Genomic DNA, 20,061 nt, shown 5'->3' with positions numbered 1-20,061 from the left:
AAAGAGAGAAGATATCAAGATTTAGAAACAACAATCTGAATCAGAGCATGAGTGATCATTTCATTGTTTATGTCCTAGTATCACATGATGAAATCTGCATAACACACTCAAAATCATTAATGTGGCACGACAAGATTCGGAGGAGTCACCTGTTGTAAAGGTCTCACCTCTAGTTACAAATGTTCTTAAAATGCCCACAATCCCTCCGGTCCTTTAAAAGAAAATGATCGTAACTAACGTCTCACAAAGAATCAGAACACAACAGTATGCTCATAGAACGTCATTGGGTCTCAGCATTAGAAGGAGCTGTGGCAAAAGAGGCCAGAGAGGTGGGAGGAGGGAGAGAGAGGGTAAGTTCCCCATTCTTTCTCCTCCAATACCTAAGTTCCCAGCTTCGTTGCCAGGTCACATGAGTCAGACCAAACTCTTCTCCTTTCATTAACCTGTTATGTCTCTTGATTTTGGCCATAATCTCCCATATTCATGATTTTCTCAAAGAATCTTTTTATTTACCCACCTGCTGTGCTCTGGATGCTGATGTGTGGCATACTCTCTCCGTTTCTGTGCTATATCATCTCAGCTCCTTCATCCCCTGCTCTGAGTCTGCCGGGCTATGCATATAGCAAGACAGCTAAGAATGGAGGAGCCACAAGACAGAGCAAACAAAAGATAGCCCAGCCTGCCTAGCTACCACTTATCCAGCAGCTTCAGGTTAGGAAAGTTCTTCTCTGTTGTTGACACTATAATGGAGAAGGGAGGGGAAATTATGAGAAGCTCCCTTAAAATTGCCATCAGGTGGGGAAAGGGGAAGTTGCCAAGCTATTTCCAGCTCTGCACTAATCACAGTGGTGTGGGAAGACAGAAAGCTGATGACATTTCATAAGACTTCACAACATGATTTTAAAGTCTCCTTCTGAACACATCTTTGACCTTAACAGTTACCAACTTCAAGATTAGAAAATATTCCTCCTTGAGTAAAGCTAGAAGGGCCAACAGCTCCTGGAGCTATCCTGGTCCTGGCCATGGCATGTGCTACTGAACCACTGCAATGGCTTTAGCAGACCCAAGGTCACAGTGTTAGGAAAAACTAACCTATGCCAGCCATGACAAATTCTCTCAGCCACATAGCCCAGGCTACACACAAGCAGCAGGCAGACTGCATGTCAGAAAAAAATATTGTTAAATGACATGGTGGGGACATTAACATGTGTCTGGCCCACCTGGCAGAGTTTCATGTAGAACAGAAGGCCACAGGTTCAAGTCCAGTATCAGGCCTTGGGCTCATCCCTATCACAGAGACAAGATAGGGGAGATAATCTCTTTTCTTGGACTAACTCCTGGTAGTCAGAAAGACAAGCTTGTGAGTTTACACAGAATTCTTCTTCAGCAGTGTGAGCTCAAAGCTTGTCTTTCTCACCAACAGAAGTTGGTCCAATTAAAGATATTACCTCCCCCACCTTGCCTTTCTAATATCCTGGGACCGAAATAGCTACAACAACACTGCATACTAAAACAACAGAGCAGTATTTGCTGGGAGGGGCTGTTGAACTGCTGGAGGTGCTGTTCTTTAGACAAGATATTAAATCAGCAGTCAGGAAGTGATAGTTCATATTGAACAGTTTCGTACATTGTTTAATCTTACATTGACATGGCTTGATATTGCAATCAACAGATAGAAAGTTCTACAGATCTCAACAGCAGAACCCTGTTACTTGAGTGCCAGATTTGAAACCTACATTCCAAGTCAGCCCCCTTCAAGATTCCCACAGAATATTGCGACTCTCACATTTTCCTGAGGTTGTGAAAAACCAGAGGGCAAAAGAGAGAAACCCTTTGTCAGAGAGAAGGGCTTAAAATTGTAGCAAGGTTACAACTTGGAGGTTTCAAACTGCCAAATAAATGTACCTGAAATTGTTTCTGAGGGACCAAAATGGGCTGCAATGTATGTAGGTTAATCCAAGGTGTGTATTCCCTAGGGATATCTCAGAAGATAAAGAGCAAGCCCTGACTACTATTTAAAGGCAGTACAGCAGACGGTTAAGTTACACCCAGGTGTGTCTTCCCTGAGGTGATCCCAGGGGAGGGGATCCCAGGCCACTTTTCCTATTGAAAGGTTGCAGACTAGCTGGTTGGGTTGTGTCTGTAGTAATTTTGTAACCATATTGTCTAAACGTTATGATACTAAAATGATTAAAACAAAATCTACAAAGCTGCTCATAATGAGTAGCATAAACACTGTGGCCACCACAGCAAGCCAAAGTATAGCACACCACATCAGACACTATTCCCAGTCACATCAGAACCTGCAGATGATTGAACCTGGCCTCTGGTGGGCCACAACCGGGACAAGTTCCAAAGGGGGGATCCTCCGCGGAGAGAATTCCAGGGACTAACAATAATGGCCAATCTTAAATGCCATGGCAGGATTTCAGTCAGGTGACAAGTGGTCTCTCAAGAGGTGGGGCCTAAGATCATTCAAGGCTTTAAAGTTTGTCATAGACACTTTGAATTGCACCCAGAGAGCTAGTGCAAAGCTCTGAGCACAGGTTTTAAATTCTCATTGCAGCATGCCCCACTCAGAAGAGCACTAGATGAAGACTCTGGGACAGGGAACAAATTGGAACAAATAAAAGATCTTGATACTCCTCCAGATTCCACCCACTTGAGATGCCCAAATGAGAAGCCACTCAGTAGATATAGTGCATGCTGTCTGGGCGTCTTGGGATTGGCTCCTTCTTGAAAGCAGAAAAAAAGTGTTGTTACTGTCCTAAGTGCTAGTCGCCTCACAGAACCGCACTGAGACCCCACTCTCAGTAGATTGTGCAGATTTTCTTCACTTCCCTCTCTTTTCTTTTCCAAAACACCCTGACCAGCAGTGACATTGGTAACAGTGTTGACATTGTAATAATCCTCACTGGGCCCCTGCGTTAATGCTTCACTAAAACAAAAATGGGAAGTTCATATTTCTCAAAGCTATTTTTTCAGAAGCAACAAAGAATCCTGTGGCACCTTATAGACTAACAGACGTTCTGCAGCATGAGCTTTCGTGGGTGAATACCCACTTCTTCAGATGCAAGAATTCGTGGGTGTATTCACCCACGAAAGCTCATGCTGCAGAACGTCTGTTAGTCTATAAGGTGCCACAGGATTCTTTGTTGCTTTTACAGATCCAGACTAAAACGGCTACCCCTCTGATATTTTTTCAGAGTCAGCCAAAACATCACTACATTAGTTATATTTGGTTCACAATATAAAGGTTTTCTTTGCAAACATGAAGGTTAAAAATTTTCTTTTTTCAAAATGGAAACTTAGATTCTGGAGCACAAGCTGGCAGCTTGGAAGAAGTGCCAGGGCACTGAATAACTGCTTACCACCCCAATTCATACCCTGTCCTGGAGGAGTCCAAAGGGATAGCTCAAAATACAATTAATTACAGTAGTCTAGTCTGGATGTAACAAAAGCTGTAGATGATTGTTATTAGGTCAGCATTAGAAAGGAAAGGTCATCACAGTTTGATTTTTAAAAAAAGTACTGAGGCTACCTGAGAATCCAGGAACAGTAATGGATCCAATAAGAGCATCTTGGTGAAAGTGAGCATATGCCTTCAAACAATATTGCAGACACTGTCTCAGCCCACTCCTCTAAGTCCTCCCCCCAGCAAGCACTATTTCTCCCTTATCTAGGTTGACTCACAATCAGTTCACTTTCCTCCAAATCCCCATCTTAATCAGAAACTGGGAAATAATGAGACTGTAGGATCTGGGTTCAATGAAACAACTGTAGTGTGCAGCCCAAAACAGATCACAATCCCCCCTGACAGATTTACAAACACAACCTTGAGGAATGGTAAATGTGAGAGCCGTTGGGTAGGGAAAGCAATTATCCAATGCTACTATCTTCTGAGATCTTTCAGACAGGAAGGAGCAAATCCACTGAGCTTCACAAGAGCCTGTAGATCAGTGGTTCTCAACCTTTCCAAACTACTGTATCCCTTTCCGGAGTCTCAAGCCTGAGCCCCGTCGTCCTGGGCTGAGGCCTGAGCCCAACATCCAGGGCTGAAGTATGAAACTTAGCCTCATGGGGCCCCTGTGGCATTGGGCCCCAGGCTACTGCCCTGCTTGCCAGCCCTGAACATCAGCCCTGCCCTTGTGACCCCCCGCAACCCATCCCATGACCCCCAGGTTGAGAAACACTGGCCTAGATGAATTGATGTACCCCCGGAAGACCTCTGTGTATAGGTTCCCCTGGTTGAGACCGACTGTTGTAGATGAACTGACAAAACCCTGAGGTTAATAGTGTCAAAAGTTGCTGCTAGATCTAATCAAACCAGAATGGATAACTTTCCCTTGTCGATTGCGAGGAAATTATTAACTGTAGATATAAATACAGCTCCTATTCCATACCCCCTACTTTTTATAAGAATTAGATAACTTCACAGATATTTTCTATCTCTAATTTGTATGACTCACATTACAAAGTCAAATTAGGGTGCAGTGTTTGTACCACCACTTTGCCTTCCATAATAAAGGGTTTCTGCTTTATGAAAATACCAGGATCTTGTTCAATATCTCACCATAACAGTGGGACATAAATATGGGTTGTTTCTGCTGTTTTGTGGAATGATGATAATTATATTTAGCACTTATATAGGGCTTTTCATCTTCAAAGTGTGTTACAAACATTAATCAATCCTCACATCACCCTGTGGGGTAGGTACGTATCATTACAGTCGTGGGATCAGGTTTTTCTAGGAGACTCTAGAGTGTGCATGAGCCAGGTAAAGGAAGTGTATACAGACATGTACTTCTACACCTGCCCATATAAATCCACACCCTCTTGTACACATCGGTACAAACAAATGCACACCCACAAACCCCTTTACACATACACATGCACACCCACACAAATCCACATACTTGCAGCTCAGTCCTATTTTTATGCCTGTGGTGCTGAAGGTTTTTAGTAAGGAAAATTCCCTTGAGAACACTTGCCTTGTGCTGAGTTTCTTAGATTGAAATGGTCCAGTGTATTGACATTATTCCACAGTACTTTCCCATGATGAAACATCAGACCAAATAAAAGTATGGGAGACCCTATTTCTGACAACTGAATGCCTTTGCCAGTAGTAAGGTGACATCCAACTCAGGAAAACATGTTTTTAATCAACCTACTTAGGGTTGGAGGTTTGCAAAGCAAAGCAGGAGGTGGGCATTTCAAACTGAAAGAAAAGCAAAGAGGCCGAGGGGGGAAATTGCTATCTCCAGACTGTCAGAGTTCAATACCTGTCCAACTTCTCTCAAGAATTACCAAGAGTCTGTGCAAAATGAGGGGAAAAACCTGCAGCTTAGTCATTTTTGTATTCTTATTAAATGCAGGATTGCCTCAGGCTAAGAGGAGCTGATATCATAATTATTGGCTTGCCTAGCCAGCTGCCTTCCCTCACCTGATGTAAGATCAGATCTTTCCAGCCTTTGGGAGTCTCAGCACTGCTGAGCCTCCACTCTTTCCTACAAGGCTGTTTGCATGACCTAATCCCATCCTGGAGCAGCAGCACGCTGTTTTGCTTCAGTAGAAAGGTAAGAGGAAACCTCTGTCAACTTCATACAGCTTTTTAGAATTCACCCGTGAAAGCCAAAGGGAAGGGGGCGCAGAACTCTCTTATCTTGGCTCTTCTATTTAATCTGAAGTCTCTGAGGCTAACTCTAGAACTCCAGGCTGAGTTGGGTGGAAGGTCAGCATTTATATCCCTTTCCCCTCTGGCTCAGTCTAGGCTCTTGTCAGCTGTGAATGGGGAGTATTAAGAGGGGGAAAGAGTCGAGTAGACACCAGGTAAGCTCAGTTCTTTTTTTTTTTTTTTTTTTTTAAACTGGGAACAAGGAGTGTTGGTGGCTAATGTTTAAGGGAAATAGTGCCATACAAACGAGCCCTTAGCTGTCCTTGGCATCTGTACCAACTCCTAGGCTGCCAATTGCTTCATTATTACAGGGAAAATCCAGGGGGATTTACCATTACTTGAAAGTAATAATATATATTAATATTCAAAGGACAGAATATGGGAAGCATTCACAAGAAAATAAAATGGGTAACTCTCATGCCTTGTAGTATTAGAATGGGATTTATTTAAATTACATCTCCGATGGCAAGTCAAAAAACAGGAAAGCAAAATGTTTTGAAGTAAATATTGTGACCCCTGTTTTGATTTCAGTATCATTGGTTTTGCCTTTTGTATTTTGCAATTTCTGGGTGGTAGCTGTGAACTTCTTTTCAGCTTTGCTGCTGCACTGAAAGGCGTTGTGCCCATAATGGGATTCAGACAGACACACACATTTCAGGATGGACACCTTAGATTAATTGAGAACATTTACTTATATGATGGCTGCAGGCTGAAAGTTGGTTCCGTTTCTCTAAAGCATATACGTATGAAATCTGTAGCTGTCTAATCTGTCCCTCGACTTCAGAGTACCACAAAGAGAACCATGTGTGTTACAAAGGAGAGTAGTTATCAAACTTATCTGTAACAACCGGCATCGGTCATCTCTGACCCTCCTAAGTGACAGATGTGACATCAAATTAAATCTTCTTTGAAACAGAATTTACTGTACATGCACTTTGGCTTAATTTATCGTAATCACACATTTTCTAATCTGAATATTGGTATAAACTGGGATGAACTGGGTCAAACTATTTTATTTTGAATTTACTAAGAGTGTGAAAGAGAAAAAAGTATTGAAATATCTGGAGTAGAAATGCTCAGGCAGCTCTTAGGGTGCAGGTTTGTGCACCTTGCTCTCAAGCATCTAGTGAACTGTACAAGCAGGTGCATCCAGGTGCCATGCAAGTCAATAGCTCCTCAGTTTCGTTTACTTTACATCCAGATGACATGAGGTGGACTTGGGCAAGATTAATTAACATGTTCCATGTGGTGCATTAATGTGAAGAAAGAGGTATTAGAACCTTGTAATATCAGTGTCTGTACTGATCCATAGCTGATAATATACAGTGTGAGATGGTGCTAGTTTGTACAATGAGCACAAATCATTGTACATACACCTAGAGTAACACCAGGTTGCTAGACAGATAACCAGATCCACATACTTTTTACTTAGCTAGCAGCCAGTTGAATGCACAGAAGAGTATATGCAGGTGCCCAGATACCATGGTGATGGGCACGGTATAAGAACCTGAACAGAACTGAATCATTACTGTAAAACACAGGGCGGAAGGAAGAAATCAGTGGACAAGAGACAACTAGATAAGGCAATGCCTCTCAGTTCCATTCATTACAGTTCCAGGTTTTCTCCAAGACAATATGGTTGCTGTTCAGATACACCCCAATATCTAGGAGGAGACAAATTGAGAGGAGGCCCCAGGAAGGGCCATGTTATGCTATTTTGAAACAGCTACAGTGTGAAAACAGAAACAAGAAAATATAATAGTTTAAAGCTCCTAGAAATCAAAGATTAACAAGAAACCTTGTGCTGTGAACCTGGGAGAGCGACTGGAGAAGGGGTCCGCAATAGGACAACTTTCAAGAACAACTCCTATAACCCAGGTTGTTACGAGGCAGCGAGACAAGCAATGCTGTGGGGCTTAAAACAGAACCTCTCACATGGTACACAAGATAATGAAGGCTACACCCACCTTAGAACCCATTCACTGAGAGGGCCTCTGAGAGTTGGGACATTGTACCCATAGGTGACAACGGCCAGACCTTTAATATTAAGGGCTCCGGGTTCTGAACAGCAACACGATTCTCATGTGGTGTCTGTCTGAGCTCCATAGGCAATGGGAGATAGGAAGGCTCCTGTTTGGGAGACGAGCACAGATGAAACAGTGCTTGACATTTAGCATTTGAGTGAGAGCCACAAAAATAGCAAAAGGAGGCAACTCCTCAGCAGGTAGGAATTGACTCTTTGGTGGCCATGTTCTGAGCTGTTAACCAGAGACCCTGAGCCTCCTGGTTTGGGTTAAACACCCCTCCCTGATCTCTTGAACCTTGCAAAGAATTACCTTGAAATACAGAGAGATTAATTATGGAGATAATGCAGATTAAGTTAGTGGTATGAATCAAGCCCTCCTGTGACACACCTACCTTTAGGCATACCCAGGGCCACATCTTCCAAGGTGTTTCCATTATATAGTTAATGTGTATAAAGCAAATTGTTAGTTCTCACAAGCTAAGCAGGCTTGAAAAGGGTCAGAGTACTTAGATGGGAGACCACCAACAAACAACTATAAGCACGTGGCTGCTGGAGGAAGTGATGCTGATGATTCTTTCCTCTGAATCAGGCTTGAACCAATACCCTAGCATGGTGACCAGGGGCAATGTGCTACTTACATAGCAGATCAGATTTAAAACAAAGGTGTTGATCAGCTATGATTATTAAAGATACCATGACACTTTTCATAAGAATAGAAGAATTAACCACGGCGTCCTGGTCAATTTTAAAGTCAGGTCATCTATCTTGTCTGCTTTCCCAAGCATGATGTGCTGCTCTTCAACTCCCCTCCTCACTAGTCTCCCCTTACCCACACCAACAAAGCTCCTTGTCTTTGGCTAAAGGGCCTTGTACAGCTTAGCCCACCTACCTCTTTGCTCTCGCCTCTGTCTGCTCCCCTCTTGCACTGCCCAAGCTGCATGACTAAGCATCCCAGTCACCTCTTTCACACTGTCAGTAGCTTCCTCCATGTTTCCCTCTAAGCCTAGAGCCCCTGATGTGACTCAGTCTACCAGGCCCTCTAGCTACTTGAAAACACAGTCTTCCCCAAGAAGCTTGTATACACTAGTTCTCCCCTGAATCAGCATTTACAGAAATACAAATATTACTAAGCTATATAAAACCATTCTCCATCCTGGTTCCATTTAGAATGCAAGCCTTTGAGAGCAAGGATCACGTCTACCTACCTGCCCAGAAAGCACCTAACACACCTAAAATAATATGAATGTAAATATGTTCCAGTTCCTACATTTCCTAAGCAGAGCTGAATACTGCATTCCTCACTTCCTGTCGTAAAACGTTGTTGAATATTGCTGAGTGCTGTTAATGTGGTTGGGAAAGTGATCCCGGTATAGCCCTTGATGGAGTTTAATTAATGTATGTGAAACATTTTAAGTTGCTTGGATGAGACAAGGCTCTTGCAGTGCAAAGTGTTATTATCCTTCTGGCAGTGAAGTGCCAGAAAATGAACACAGCATGCCAGGGTGAGGGCTCATCACAGCCTTGTAATGAAGTTTAACATGTTATCATTTTGATCCAGTTTCCCTCTCTACTGCTGCCTCACCAGCTTGTCACAGCCTCTCAAAGGAGCCCAGCTAGTGTCAGCTTACTACTTCCACACTTACCCCTTGCTTTCCTCCTGGAGTGGGGTAAATATCCCTGCCCTGCAAACTCTAGCTGCTGGTTCAGCAGGTCTGCCAGGGCAGGTCCCTGCAACATTCCCCTCTCTGGGCAAATGGTAGAATGCCAGAAATATTAGACAGGAACCTGTTCTTCCAGGAATGTAAGTAATCCATTGAAAGAAATCATTTACTGTTGTCCCAGCTGGGCTAATTAAACTGCTAGGCACTGACCTCCATCCATGAGCAAGATTTCCAGAAAGGAACAGTGCAAACACCAGAGGAGAGAGGGAGCCTCATGGTTCCTCAATCAAAATCTTTCTGTCCCATGTTGGGCTGTCAACCCCATACCATTCTCTGAGGTCAAATCACAACAAGAAGTTTTCCCTTATGGACAAAGAGGTCCCCCAGACTCAGGACTCTCTTCAACAAGTGCATACAACTAGGGGAAATAATGTATTCCTTAGAGTTAGGGAGAGTTAAGCCCTGTTAACATTATCATAAAATTAAATCATTCTCAAAATAAGATTTACCTTGACAACTCTTGTTTTTCCACAAGATTAGAAAAACATACCTGAGGAAGTGTGAAAATCTCTCTGCTGTTCCCTGTGATTTAACTTAACTGGGTTTAAAATGCATAACCATGTTATTGCAAGTTAAGCTAATTTTATTACTGTAATAGTGTCCATACTTTCCCCATGGGAGATAGGGCACATGTGCTCTTTAATGCATAAAATCATGGGACAGGGTCATGTCGTATCCCAGAATTCCTCACACTCTGACTTGGCATTTCCCAAGTAGCTGTCTACTATAATTTAAGGCCATTAATCAATGGAATATATACCCTAGTTCCCCCTTTAAGAATATAGGAGCAGTGGGCTAGGGTTCTTTGGAATGCTGAGCAGCTGGAGAACCCCTGAACTGGCAGAGGCAGGAGTCACTCTGAAGTCAATAACCCAGATACTTGAAGTTTGTTTTGGTGATGTCCAAGAAATATTGTCCTCTGATCTCTTTCTGAGCCTTTCAAATTATTGCAACAGCAGCTTAAATACTAAGGCCAACGTTGTCAAAAATACCCTGTCATGTTGGAAGCCCAATCTTCAGGGGTGTTGAGCGCTAACATCTCTTATTTAAGTTAACTGGAGTCAAAGGAGCTCAGCACTTCTGAAAATCAGGTCCAAACGGGTCTTAAAGTTGGGCACAGAAAAATTAAAACACTCAAAATCAGCAGCTACTTTTGAAAATTTGGGTTAAAAATTAAAATAGATGTAACCCTTTTATTTATTATTGGTAGTAGTATCCTAGCACCTAGGAGCTCAAGCCCCCATTGTGCCAGGCATTGTACAACCACAGTCTCCGCCTCAAAGAGTTTACAATCTAAATATAAGATGAGACAACAGATGGGTACAGGTAGACGGGGGAACACAAGGAAGCAATGAGGCAGGATTGGTCAGCATGACAGGCAAAGGTCTCCACACATCTTGCTTTTCCCATAGAATTCTTTTTTGTTTTTCTTTAGTGGGGGGACAGAGGCGAAGTCTGAGTGGGACAAATTCAGAGATACCTATCACATGGAACACAACATCCTTCATTATGAGATTCCAGGACAAGGGCTTGGGATCTTTCTGTGATTTTAACCTAGTAATAGAATGGCTAAGGTCATGTCTATGCTCTGGGCGCTAAAGTAGCATATATTGTAGCTGAGATTTGCTCAGAGGTTTGCTCAGTTTAACTACAGCACTCAGGGGTTACGTTGGCCTTTTCGACACAGGAAGTGACGTTAATGCGCATAAATTGAAGCACATGAAATCCTTGGCATTAAGCTAAGCATACTAAGACCACTTTACTTCTGAATGAGACTGTCTACACCATGTTTAATGTGCTTTAGCTTATGTGCATTAACTTCACATTTTTAGTTAATTTAACTTTTCTGAGTGTCCCTATGTAGACAAGCCCAGCACATCTACATGACACCATACAGCAGATAGGATATGCCAAACAAGAATACAGCCCTTATACAGGCATGAGTCACACAATGCAGAGCAAAGCAAGAGAGATGATACCAGAGGGACAAATGAAGAGTAGCAGAGCGTAGAAAGGAAGGATTGTCCAGTGGCTAGGCCACTAAGCTGGGACTTGGGAGGCTTGGATTCAATTCCCTGCTCCACCAGCGACATCCTTTATGACCTTGGGCAAGTCCCTTAGTCTCTCTGTAAAATGGGGATAATAGTACTCCCTACCTCACAGGGAAGTTGTGTGGATACGCTCATTGAAGATTTTAAGGTGCTCAGCTATGACGGTGAAGTACATTGGATAGATTCTATACCATGCCAAATTTCTGCTTGGTTCTGCAGTGAGTGGGGCAGCATCAGGGAGCTGGTTACAGCTGCCTGAAGCTCTGCCTGTCTGCAGCACAGAAAATGCACCTTGCTTTAACCTCCACTAGCTACCAACAATTTTCAAGAGACAATATACAACTTTCTCCTTTGCCCCAATGCCTGCTCAGCCAGGGACTCCCCTATGCAAGGGAAATCCTCAGCAAGGAAAATCAAGCCAGATTCCATCCCCTATGTGCCATGAGAGTGGGCTGAGACTCTGTAACTGGAAGGCTTCACAGAAAAAGTGGGTTTTAAGAAGGTATTAGAAGTTCCAAGCACAGAAGTAGGGAGAGGTTCAGAGTGTGGGAAGTCAACAAAAGGAGCATTTAGGAGAGATGATTAAAAGTGTGAAGAGTGGAATAGGGTGTAGGCTGAAATAAGCACTGGAGCTGGAGCGGAGTGAGCTGCTTGAATTTAACATTGTAGTATTGGCAGTTGCAGCGTTCAGAAATCATGAGAGTTTGAAAAATGAATAAATGTGGGGTTCTTTTAAATTTCCTTCTGTGTTTTGTTTGTTTGTTTAACCAATTTGGGTTCAGGTTTCAAGCTTTCCTCCACAAGCATGGAGGTTAGAAGCATGCTTTATTTTTAAAATGAAAGCTGAGTTTCGCTCTTATTTACATGATTCCAGGAGCTGGGGCTTTTTTTTAAAAAATGTGACATTGTGCAAGACTTAGGGTAAAATGGTGAGAGCTGCTTACACAGCACTTAGGAAGAAAACAGGAAAGGCTTCAAGAAGGACTAGTGATGAGAGAAACAATGTGGGATATTCAGGGCAGAGGGAGACAAGTTTCTATTTCCTTCAGGCTAATTAAGCAAATCAGAGTGGATGTGTTAATTGGAATAGGAAGTATGTGTGACATACTTAGGGTTCAAGCAGGCACCAATGTTTTCATAATACAAGTGGGCTTAGGTTTCTCTTGCAGAAATTAATGTAGTCCTTTATATTTTTAAGCTTTATTTTCCCTTTAGTTTTCCATTTTCTTCCCCTTCTTTCCCCCCCATTTTTGCCAGCTCGGCCACACCACAAATCAAAAAGAATGTACTGAGCAGTATGAGATAGTCAGCCAGCTGGTCACTTAGCCAATCCCATCACATAGCCTGAAAGAATAGCTTGGATTTTCGGCCTGACAATAAAATGCATGGTCCCTCATACCAAACCAGTGGGCACCATACATTAAAGTGGTGCTGAGTTCTGCTGAGAGAAATATTAAATCAAAGGGTATTTATCCCTGCATTCAAACAGGAAAGTCTAAAATAAAACCAGTTACTAAGCCCACTTGCTCATGGCAGGGCATTGTTCTGCAAATGAAAACTGAACACCTGAGTAATCCCTCTGCTCAGGATCCTACTTTGATTGACATCTTAATAAATAAGCACTTAAGCCAGGCTTCAGCTTTCATTTCCTTATTTCTGATGTAAAATCTTTTCTTTTTTTAAATGGTGCATCACATTGTGCTCCAAAGGGAAGATAAAATGGTTCCAGTTTACCTCAGCAATACTCACCTCCCATCAGTCCTGCAGACAAATCGTTCATTTCCCAGGGGATCTGCACCATATCCAAACCCTAAACAATACCTGAGCTCTTGATTTCAAACAAACAGAAAATGATCAAATCAACAAGAACTGTATAATGCATGTCTGTACGGGAATTACCAGAAAATTTCTCCCCCCACCCCAATTCTCTTTGGTGTCTTTTGGGGCAGTGGTTGACACTGGTATAGGATGCCCACAGGATCATAGTGCCAACGCTGTGGTTTAGAGTTCATGTTTCCATTAGAAAATGAGCTACTCCACATGCAATTCCCCTGTTTGAATTCTGCAGGGCTTCCAGCACAGACCATCTTTTTAAAATAAACAAAAATGTTAAAATGAGTGTAATTGGAATGTTAATTCTAGAAATGTCCATGGGTAACATCTGATGCTTTTGAGACCATCTTGAATTAACATCTCAAATAAACAAATGAATGAATCAACCACATTTTAATATTAACCCAGCCAACCAAAACAATTTACATCTGTTCAGCTCCTGTGCTGTGGAGCCTTTTAATATTTTGAAAATGTGGAGAAACAGTAATTTATAAAGTAACTGCTGAAGATACATATGTTGCTCACTTCTTTAGTGTCCATAATACCATTACTTCATATCCTTTCAAATGGCACTGGTTACTTTGGACTCAATAGATGAGCTACGTATATAGTTATGAGAATAGGTCAAATCATCTCACCTGTCTCACCAGTGAGCCCCTGCTACAGAACAGTTCTTTTTGCTCCATTTCCTTATTCCTATATATTTTTTGCATTTATTTATTAAGGCTGAGCTATTTGAGGAGCTCCTTCACTCAGGCTCTTTGTCACTATTGGGCACACACATTCCCCCTCCAGCTCCCTGACTCAAACGGTTTCCCACACAGACTGACGGTTTCTCTAATGGAAGGAAGTGGTTACCCTCTTCATCAACAGGTCTTTATATTTAGAGGAATTAGCGTCCCTCCTTCCCAGACTCTGAACCAAATTTGCAGGTGAGTTTAAGCAAGTCCAAGAAACTCTAGACGGGGTCCAAATTGGTATAATTTATGTTACAGCTACATTAGGAGATTTGCCGGTATAACTATGCCAGCAAAATGTTATAGTGTAGACAAGTCCTTATATTTCTTTTCCTTCAATTCCCCACTGATGTTAGACTCCCTTGGGGCCTGTCTAAACACAAACTGTCACTGTCACTGAAATAAGTCAATTTGTTTTAATTCACATCTTTTGTAATTATGGTCTCATATCAGATTAAGAGTGTTCTACCTTGATTTATCGTTTTGCCAGTTTAGGCTAAATTGAAATAGAATTTTTAATCCAAAATAAGAGTATCTATACACAAATTTTCATCAAAATAACAAAAGGTGTAAACTAAAATCAAGAACGTCCTTTTACTAAGGAGCCAAAATCAGAGGTGATCTGTGGGTTAGGTTCCCACACACAATCTGTATCTATGAGAGTTTGGTATAATTTACACACTAAGGTGCTGAAAGATGAAAGAAGCTGTAAATTAAAGTAGCCTGTACCCTATCTTAACACACGCCTTTTGTCTCCTCACTGTGTAAAGTACAGCAACCTAAACTCCCTGGCCTGGTGTAGAGCAGAGTTTTGGGTCCTGCTGTAACTCAAGTTAATTGATTTCCACTTTACTCAAGCAGATTAACAGAATAGAAAATGCTAATCTAGACACTCAACAAACAAATGTCTACTGGGGATTTAGATTAGCATTTACAGTTGTCTTGATTATCTTTCTATTTTCATTCTCCATTTGTCGTCTCTTCCTCATCTGTGTCCTAGTTGCATTTGAGCCCAAAGAGAACAAATCTCAGGGTCCAGCCAAGCCCAGATGAAGAGGCTACTTTTGGTATTTAATGTTATTCTAACTGTGATTAGGAGAGCACAGAATGGGATGTAGTGAAGAGAATTTCTGAAGACTTCCTCTAAAATATCAGACTTTATTGTTCTGATGATTTCAGCGTATTTTAATACTTTGGAATTAAAAATTAAAACAAACGAAGACTTTTCAGTCATTAAAAGACAGGTGAAATTTGAATGTACTGCAGTCCTTATCTTATCCCCAAGTAAATTCCTTGTTAGGTTTTAGAGTCTTACTCCCTTCACAATAAGGATTGTTGTGAATCAGATGAATTTCTTTCCCCGGAAAGGCTAAATATAGACATAGATCATGAATCATGGAGACAGACAAACCTGCTCTGACCAATACACCAACCACTTTGGAAAGATAGTGGAGTTGGAGCCTAGCCTTAGAAGCAGTAAATCTTTATTGAATTATTTACTGGTACCATACTACACTTTTCTCTTTAAAGGCAGATTATTCTTGAGAGTCAGTTATGTCTATGGCATAGCGAAGAAAAGTGCAAGTTTGTAGAGGAGTGGCTTACACCACATTTTCACAAATTAGGATGGGGATGCAAGAGCATCACACTTATTTCTACCAAACTATGATAATGTGTAATTATAACCATCAAAACATGGTGCTTAAATGCCTAAGCAGAGCAAAGCAGCCAGAAGGGAGGTCAGTGATCTAGCTCCTAGTGTGAAGTATTACTAGAAACAGCAATGGTGTTTGTCATTTGTTCAATCATTTCCATATCAAACGTTCTCCCACATTAAAAGATTATTTTTTCTAGCTGCCCACCCTGCAAACTCAGGCTGAAATCAGAAAGTCAAAGAGGATGCACATCATCTCCAGTAACGTTCTGCAGCCAAATCATGGCCTTAGTTACACGTGTGCAACCCTATTGTCTTCTGATTATAAACTAGATTCGTAGATACTAAAGCCAGAAGGGAGCACTATGATCATCTAGTCTGACCTGTGTAGCACAGGCCACAGAACTTCCCCAAGATCATTCCCAGAGCAGCTCAGTTAGAAAAACCTCCAATCTCGATTTAAAACTTGTCAGTGATGGAGAATCTACCACAATCCTTGGTAAATTGTTCTGATGGTTAACGACATCTTTGTAACTCCATGGGCTTTATTGTTTACACCGGGGTAAGTGATTGGCCCTCGAACTGGACCTTTGTAAACAATTTTGTTGATGATGCACAGGAGCTGGGTTGGCTCCACAGAACTAACAGGAGTAAAAAGAGTACAAAATGGCTTTTATCACTAAAATCAGCTTATACCGGTAGTTCTCTGAATATACCTAGGGAGATCTGCTGAGCAGGAAGGTACCATTTCTACATAGTCACTTTTCAGAGTAGAACCATGCTTTGGAAAGGGAGCTTTCATAGAGTACAATTGGAAGGAAAGAGAATTGTAACAAAAACTTTCCCTGAAATTTTCTGTTCTCCTTTGTTAATCCTGCACAGTACTGAGCACTTCATCCCCGATCCAGCAAAGCACATACGCACACCTGCAACTTTAAGCACGAGCAGAGTCTTACTGAAGACAAAGCATAAGTGCTTTGCTAGACTGGGTGCAGAGTAATCAGCATCTTGTTGGATAGGATTGAGCCCAGGGAGAGCAATTCAAGTTTTGCGATATGCCACTTACTTTAATAGACTTGTTTAATTGGGTCATTTTCTTGTCTCTGGTTGTCGGCTCTGCTGTTTTAGAGTAGCACTAAGCATTATCTTGTTATATTACTCTGGGCGCCTGGCTCCCTAATTCTCCCCAACAGGAGCAAAAACTGTTCACTCAGAGGCATCTGCAATTTTCTCAAATTTGCGGGGATTGTTTCTTTCTGGATTAGATACCTACATCTTTTGTGCTATGATGTACTTGTGCATATGACAGGCTCATCACCAGAAGGAATTTTTTTAGTGATAATAGAGCTCTCTCTTTCCTAAAATCACTGGGGCCTGTCTATAAATGAGAAGAGTTGGGGAATGACATTCATAGTGGGATATAATCTGAGACTCCTCCTGAAACATGACCTGACTGCAAACTCTCCGGATCCCATGGGGTTATATTTGTATTTCTTTTGAAGAAAATGTTGTATCATGAAGAGGTATTTTTAGTTACTCTTAGTGTGGGACTGGGAGAGGGGAATCTATTGATAATTGAGGCTAAAAATACAATAGTAAAATTCACCCATGAGGAATCAACTGAGAGATGGCCTGGATACCCAGCAAACAGAAAGGGGACCCAGGGTCTGGAATTTACAGCTCTATGACTTGACTGTACGGGTCACTCTGGCAAGCAGACCCATCCCTTTGGGCATAGAGTCAACCATTCAAGGTGGGAGTATTTATTTTATTATTTTAGAAGGTCTTAAGAAGGCTGAAATATCTCCAAGCCTGGAACAGACAGAGATGGCACTTGCACTTCTGTAAGCGTGAAAGCCTTCTTTTATTCCTTGGGTGTGAGTGAGATTGAGAGGGGGTCAGAAGTATTTTTACTGAGGTCTGAGTACATTTTACCTGTCTGCTGTGTAATGGCTACTCTTCCTGCTCTTTATATTTGCCCCTTTGCTTGCTTTCTATAATGCTTCTTAACACAGGGGCTCATAGACAGAAGGTACAATATGAAGGGCAGCTAATGTCTCATGAACGGTGATTGGATAGTATTGTTGATATAGCAGTCAAAAGTGTGCTGGCTGCCTCCCCAAAGAGCTTACAGTCTAAACAGACAGCACACAGACAAGGGAGGTGGGAGCTGGGTCTGTGCTGTCAGAAGCAGGGCTGGCTCCAGGCACCAGCATAGGAAGCTGGTGCTTGGGGCGGCCAATACAAAGGGGTGGCACCCCGTCCGGTATCGGGGCGACATGTCCGGGTCTTCAGCGGGAATTCGGCAGCAGGTCCCTCATTCCCTCTCTTCCTCTTTGAGCTGCTGCCAAACTGCAGCCGAAGAGGAAGAGAGGGAGGACCCACCGCTGAATTCCCGCCGCCGAAGCGGCGCGATTGAGCTGCCGCCAAAGTGCCGCTGCTCGTCTCCCCTCCCTCTCGCCCCCCCCCTTGGGGCAGCAGAAAAGCTGGAGCTGGCCCTGGTCAGAGCCTTGTTTTTAACCCTTGTCTGTTAGCCACTTATTATTTAGGGTTTAGGGTTTTTTCAAACCCATGTTTATTTGATCTCACTCCTTCTCTTTCTCTCATCAGCACAATGTGGACATTTGATGAGAGCTGAAAGAACTCCTAGCATTTATATTGTAATATCCTTCTCCTTCTGAAAATGAAACTTTAGCTTTGGGAATAGGAAGGGCCTTGTTAATAGTTGGGGTTATTCTTCCACATAAATTGGTGCTTCCCATGGCACCTGTTCCTCCACATTTGGTGCTTTGTGTGAGATTTTTCCATGCATCTCTAGGGATAAACGACAGAAGCTTATATCCCTTCAAATCCCATGGTGTGCTTCTGGGAGACAGCTGGACTAGTTACTTGTTGCTAAATGGATGCTGAAAGGCATTTGATCTTGTGAAGTCAAAGTAAGTATTTAAGGGTCACCTTTTTTCAAGGGCTGTATCAACAGAAACTAGAAATTTGAGCCAGAATCTCTTCAGTTCTAACCACATGCAATTCCTTGTCTACACTGAGGATATCAGCCTCCAGTGGCCAGCCACCAGTACAAAACTCTTGTAAAAACAGGTACAACCACCAGTGTAAATTGCAGTTTATAGGAGCTTTGCCTGTCCACACTTGGAACTAGTAATGGTGAAGCTACACCAACGGCTGCAATAGGAACAAATCCCAAATGTAGACAAGGCCTTGAAGACAGCATCTTAAAGAGGACAAGAACTAATGCTCAAAAAAAATAATTCTCAGAAGTTTAGCAGCCACTGGAACTTGAGAACTTGTCTGGGGGAAATTCAGTGTCTATGTCTCTGCTGGCTTCTCACCTTCTTAGTGAACACATCACTGTTCAGTGAATCAGTTGCCCACGTTTTTTTACATACTCAACTTACAATTATACCAATAAAATTCCCAAATCCATTCCCTAGATCAAATAAAGGTAATTACAGAGCTCACTGTGGGCGATTCCCAGTGGGAGGGTGGGAGTGGCCACGGGTGGGGCTGGAAGGTGAATACTGTAAATGCACAACAGAGAAAATGGGAATGTACCACACCCATCGTAAAACATGCTGTCACAGTCAGCAACAGAAATCATTAGGGTGGATCTTTATACACACCTTTCTCATAAAGAAAGAAAGATGGCACAAGATCCCAAGATGAACTCACAAGCCACAGGGAGCTGAGTGTGACTCACTCACTGTGGGAGAGGAGAAAACTGGAGAGGATTATGAGACTGCTGAAGGAGCAATGTCTTCATCCCATAGGGGAAGGGATCTCACAGAAAACATGGACTGGGTACATTATATTGCATATTTTCATAGAGAATTCATTGGCTATGTCTCACATTCACAGCACCTCAATAGAAGACACATCAGGTGTGTGACCATAGTTTCTAACTCCCAGCCCATTCCACGTTATCCTGTGGATCCATCTCAGCCTTGTCACAGGACCAAGGCTTCTCCCCACTGCTTTTCTCCTTCCATCTGAACTGCTTTCAGCCTCACCATATGCAATGGCTTCTTCAGCACTGCTTCTGTCCATTGATTCTTGTCAGCCACAAGATAGTGCTGATGTCTCTTCAGTGTTTCTCCTGCCCATACAATGCCACTCCCAGCCACACTGCAGGAAGAAGTGTTGCTCCTGTCCAACTGCCTGGAGAATTCGGTCAGATTCATGCTAGTGAAGATGCAACATTGTTCTCTAAATCTGTTTTGCACTGTTTAAACCTGCCGGCTAAGATGGTTATCCTGGGAATGGCTACACTTCAGCTGGAAGTTTGCCTACCAGCTCAGGCAGACTGACAGGTGTAGCTGTACTTGAGCTAATGTACTAATAATAGCAACG

General features: G+C 42.4%; 1 protein-coding gene across 1 annotated transcript in view; it reads left to right on the top strand.

The window, feature by feature from the left end:
• Positions 1–291: 291 nt before the first annotated feature.
• The window catches only part of FOXN1 (forkhead box N1), a 52,844-nt gene continuing 33,074 nt past the window's right edge, over positions 292–20,061 (top strand). The window contains exons 1-2 of the mRNA XM_039508138.1: positions 292–350; positions 5,376–5,576. The gene's annotated coding sequence lies outside the window, so the exon portion shown is untranslated. The remainder of the gene's footprint in view (positions 351–5,375; positions 5,577–20,061) is intronic.

Source organism: Mauremys reevesii, linkage group 20 (assembly GCF_016161935.1).
Source record: "Mauremys reevesii isolate NIE-2019 linkage group 20, ASM1616193v1, whole genome shotgun sequence".
Lineage (NCBI taxonomy): Eukaryota > Metazoa > Chordata > Testudines > Geoemydidae > Mauremys > Mauremys reevesii.
This window is presented reverse-complemented; position numbering and strand designations above follow the sequence as displayed.